Source organism: Mesoplodon mirus (genome assembly GCF_964341445.2).
Source record: "Mesoplodon mirus genome assembly, chromosome: 4".
NCBI lineage: Eukaryota > Metazoa > Chordata > Mammalia > Artiodactyla > Ziphiidae > Mesoplodon > Mesoplodon mirus.
This window is the reverse complement of record NC_138979.1, coordinates 188,020,359-188,026,214: the sequence shown is the minus strand read 5'-3', so window position 1 is coordinate 188,026,214 and position 5,856 is coordinate 188,020,359.

The window sequence follows — 5,856 nt, the reverse complement described above, 5'->3', positions numbered from 1 at the left end:
CCTCAGAATCCCTGGCCAAGCTGACTGGTGAAGATATTTCTTTCCCAAAACCAGTCAGTAAGGACTGGAGGACAGTAAAGACTGCTTCTTCAGATGTGAAGTCAGCAACACAAGACTTCAAGGAACATGAAAAAAACAAGGAAACATGACACCATGAAAGGAACACAATAATTTTCCAGCAGCTGACCACCCCAAAATGGAGATCTATTCATTGCCTGACAAAAAATTCAAAACAATTGTTTTAGGGAAACTCAGCGAGCTACAAGAGAACACAGATAACTCAAAGAAATCAGGAAAAGAATATATGAACAAGATGAGGACAGAGAGATAGGAATTATTTTAAAAAAACCCAAATTATGGAGTCGAAGAAAACAATGGATAAAATGAAAAACGCAATAGAGAACATCAACAAAAGACTGGACCAAGCAGAAGAAAGAATCTATGAACTCAAAGAGAGGTCATTTGTGACTCCAATTGTGGGTGTCGGGGGAGAATGAAAAAGAGGGAAGAAAACCTCTGTGAACTATGGGACACGATTAGATGAACAATATACACATTATGGGAGTCCCAGAGGAAGAAAAGAGAAAGGGCAGAAGGCTTATTTGAAGAAATAATGGCTGAAAACTTCCCAAATGTAGGGAGAGTCATGGACATCTAGGTACATGAAGCTCACAGATCCCCAAAGAGATTCAACCCAAGGCAGACTTTGCTGAAACACATTATAATAAAGCTGTCAAAAAATTCAAATACAAGGAATTTTGAAAGCAGCAAAAGAAAAGAAACTCATTACATACAAGGGAACCCCCATAATGCTATCAGTGAATTTCTCAGCAGAAAGTTGTAGGCCAGGAGAGTGGAGTGGTATATTCAAAGTGCTGAAAGGAAAGAAACTTCCAACCAAGAATACTTTACCCAACAAAGCTATCCTTCAGAATTGAAGGTGAAATAAAGACTTTTCCTGACAAAAGCTGAGGGAGTTCCATATCACTAGACCTGCCTTACAAAAAATGCTAAAGGGAGCTCTACAAGATAAAATGAAAGGACACTAACTAGTAACATGAAAGTATATGAAAGTATAAAACTCATTGGTAAAGATAAGTATATAGTCAAATTCAAAATATTCTAGTACTGTAAAGGTGGTGTGCAAATCACTTAACTCTAGTAAAAGGGTTGAAAGACAAAAGTATTAAAAATAAATATAGCTACCATAATATGTTAATGGATACACAATATTAAAAAATGTAAACTGTGACTTCAAAAACATAAAATGTGGTGGGGAATAAAAATGTAGAGTTTTTGTACATGGTTGAAGTTAAGTTGTTATCATCTTAAAATAGACTGTAATTACTGTAAGATATTTTATGTAAGCTTCACGGTAACCACAAAGCAAAAATCTATAGCAGATACACAAAAGGTACAGAAAGGAATCAAAATCTGCCACTGTGGAAAATTATCAAATCATGAAGGAAAACAGTGAGAGAGGAATAAAGAACTCAAAACAGTCAGAAAACAATTAACAAGATGGCAATAGCAAGTCCTTACTGCTATCAATAATTATTTTAAGTGTAAATGGATTAAATTCTACAATCAAAAGGCACAGAATGGGTGAATGGATTTTCTAAAAACCCAACTATTTGCTACCTACAGGAGACTCAATTCAGCTTCAAGGACACACATAGGCTCAAAGGCAAGGGATGGAAAAGGATTTTCCATACAAATGAAAACCCAGAAAGAGCTATACTATTTCAGACAAAATAGACTAAATAAAAAACTGTAACAAGAGAAAAAGAAGGGCATTATATAATGATAAAGCATTCAAGTCATCAAAAGGATAAAACCATTGCAAATATATATGCACCCAACATTGGAGTGCCTAAGTATATTAAGCAAATGTTAACAGACTTGAAGGGAGAAATAGATGACAATGTAATAATAGTAGGGAACTTCAATACCCCACTTTCAGCAATGGATAAATCATCCAGGCAGAAAATCAAAACAAGACATTGGTCTTGAACTACAGTTCAGGCCAATGGACCTAACAGACATATACAGAACTTTCTATCCAACAGCAAGAGAACACACATTCTTCTCAGGTGTGCACTTACCATTCTCCAGGATAGATCACGTGTTAGGTCATAAAGCAAGTCTTAACAAATTTAAGAAGATTGAGGTCATATCAAGTATCTTTTCTGACAATAATGGCATGAAACTAGAAATCAATAACAAAAGGAAAGCCGGAAAATTCACAAATATGTGACCCATGGAATGGTCACAGAACCTATGGAATGGGAGAAAGTATTTGCCAACCACATCTTTGATAGGAATTTAATACCTAAATATATAAGAAACTAGTACAGCTCATAATGTGTAGAAAAAAAATCCGATTTTTAAATGGGCAAAGGACCTAAGTAGACAATTTTCCAAAGAAAGCATACAAATAATCAACAAGTACATGAAAATGGGCTCAAGATCACTAATCATCAGGGAAATACAAATAAAAACCACAATGTGATTTCAATTCACACCTGTTAGGATGGCTATTATCAAAAAGACAAGAAATAACAGGTGTTGGTGAGGATGTGGAGAAAAGGGAGCCCTGGAGCACTGTTGGTGGGGATATAAATTTGTATAGTCATTATGGAAAGCAGTATGTGGGTTCCTCAAAAAATTCAAAATAGAACTTTTATATGGTCCAGCAATCCTATTTCTGTGTATATACCTAAAGTAAATAAAATCAGTATCTCAAAGTGATATTTGCACTCCCATGTTTATTGCCACATTATTTACAACAGCCAAGATATGGAAACAACTTAAGTGTCTGTCAACTAAAATGTCTTGCTATGGAGGAGGAGGGTGTGTGTGGTAAGTGCAACATTGGGGGTGCTCATGGGTCAATTGGGGGGTTCTGTAGACAAGGTGTCCCCAGGGGCTTGTGGGAAGGCTTCCTAATGGAGTCTGTGAAGTGGATAGTATGATCTGTGACCATTTGATGAGTTCTGAGTGCTGGCTGCTGTGCTCCCAGCCTCCCACATCCCCTCAGCTTTGCAGGTCACCTCAGTATTCTGGGTGGATGAGGAAAGTAGTGGGCCCCTTGGGCAGCATCTTACATAGCTGGGGAAGCTGGGCACTAATTCACATGCTCTCACTTTTCCCTGTGGGAGAAATCACTGGCTGAGGGGGTCTCTCTCGGCACTGAGCTGTACAGCCTTATGGGAGGGGCAATGCAGGTAAAATCACGCCTTCTTCAATGTGTCTATTATAGTACTTTTGTTTTCTCCAACAGTGTGCTGGAACTTCTCCACTTGACTCTCAGGCTCCCACAAAGGTACTGTCATCCATGGGTGATTGTCAGAATTGATGTTCTGTGGGGAATAATGGTGGAAAACTCCATTGTACATCTTGCTGACAGCACACTGTAATGAATTTATTTCTCAAATTATGTCACCAGAATACATGTGTCAACTTTGACTCTTTGGGGATGGCTTCATTGTCAAGTTCTGTGTGATGGCAGCTTCAGGCGCACATCTTAACAATCCTTCCAGTGGGGGGAAGAAAGTCCATGTTTATTTCTTAAGTTGGTTTTTATCTCATGATGGTTTATTATCACGGTCTGTAACTTTTGTGTGTATAACAAATATTCTTTTGTATGTTAGTATCACACAATAAAACAAAACTTTTAAAGGGGTTTCATGAAGGGAGTGGTCATATGCTATTGTTAGGACTTATTGAATTTGAAAATAAAACTGTTTCTTATTTTCAGCCTCTCCAGACAGCAAAATACTGTCAAAATAAAGAGTGGCTTTAAGGTAAATATCAAATCCAGAACAGCAAGAATATTGTCTCAGGGTAAAAATGAAGACAAGCATATGATCATATGACCCTTATTTGACCCTTATTTGAGATTTTAGAAATATTTTAGGATAATTCCTATAGGACCAGTGTTTCCTGACCTTGGTTCTATTGACATTCGGGGCTGGATCGTTCATTTTTGTTTGGAGCTGTCTTGTGCACTGTTGGGTACTTAACATAATTATCTGGCCTCTGTTTGCTAGAGGACAGCACCCCCATACTTGTGACAACTAAAAATGTTTCCAAACATTGCCCCATGTTCCCTGGGAAGCAGCAAGGTCACCTCCAGTTGAGAACCACTTCTATAGACTTTTTCCATAAACAGAGTTTTAAACAGTGCTAGGGATGATGCTTCACAGCAATCTGTTTCTCAACCCAGGGTAGAGAAGGGTGTCTCTAAGTTGATACACAGGAAACCCACAAAGTTTATAGAGAAATTATATTAGCTTGGATTGGAAGGGAAACAGAGTTTAAAACCAAGAGAGACCTTTGAGCCCCCAACTTCCTAAGGCAGAAAGTAGGCTGAAAGAAACTTCTCAGCTGAAAATATGGGTCATTTATTATGGAAAATGAAGAATGATTCAAAGAATGGAGCCTAACGGAGCTCAAAGATCAAAACCAGAACCACAGAGAATCACTTAAAGGGAACAGAACTGGCCCTAATCAAGGAACTTGTACAATGTACTGGCTGGATTTTAGAGTTATGATGGCCCATTTTTGGTTGGTATTGCAGTGGCAGTTATCCCCACCCCCATTTGATACTGGGTGTGGGATTACAGATTACTTGTCTCATACGGGTCTTCCTAAGAGGAACCATATTTGAGGGGCTGCACCTGAGGAGTCTCATGCACACCTGGACCTAATTTAATGATAAGATCTTGGCTCTTGAGCTGATGCTGTAATGCAGTGAGACTTTGGGCCCTTGGGTGAGGAGTGAGCATATTTTGCATGTGGGAGGGATAAGAATTGTTGTACCCAGAGGGCAGGCTGTGTCAGGTTGTAGTTTCCAAAGATAGCTGCAAAAATATTCCCCATCCTACAATTCTCTTTTGCAATGTGAGCTTGCCACTTCCCCTGCAGAAATGAAGTATATTTTGGAACACCTTTGAAACTGGGTGGCCCTGAGGCTGCTTTGTCCAAAAGCATATGGTAGAAGTGACACTATGCTAGCTGTTGGCATAGCCTTTAACTGGCCTCTCAGAACTCACCTGGTAGCTTCCTCTTCCTGCTTCTTGTAAGCCGGCCACCCCCTAAGAAATATGATTACACTGAGACCCCCTTGCTGAGAGATGCCCAAACCATGCCAGGAGGCTGCCTGTGGACCCTTTGTCAGCAGCCCCAGCTGAGCTCCCAGATTATAGCCAGCTTCAACTCCTGCCATCTTGGATGGCCATCCCAGTTGAGCCTTCAGAGCCCCATTCAACCTCTACTGCAATTGCATAAAAGACCCAAGCAAGAACTGTGCAACTAAACCCTATTTGCCCACAGAATGACAAGAGCTCAGAATAAAAGGCTGCAAGGATGAGGGCATGAATACAAGGAGCCTGGTGCATAGAAGGTGCTCACAGATGGAAGCTGTGGACGTGACTCTTAATGAGAGTGGTTGCTTTTCCTTACCCTGCAAAATTTCCCCCTTCTGGTAACAGGCTTCCAAGTTCCCTTTGGGAATCACCTAACCCCCACTCCCAGCCCATGTTTGCCAGGTGGCTGTTTTGTCCTGGCTCCAGCTTCAGGGGTGGACCCAGCTTATCAGTAAGGTCATTCATTTCCATGGCAACAGTGATTGTATTGTGGTTGGAAATGTGGCTGAAGGCCAGAGAGAACTTCTGGAACTTTGACAGGAACTATTGAGAAAGAGAGCGTCACTGTATGGTTGGAATATGGGTTCAGCTGCAGGGACGGAGGCCCTAAATCACCTTGACTACAATGCCTTAACAGCGGGCTTGTCTGACTTGGTTTGGTGACTTTGCTCCACAGAGCGTCCAGGAGCCCTGGCCCCTTTATCTT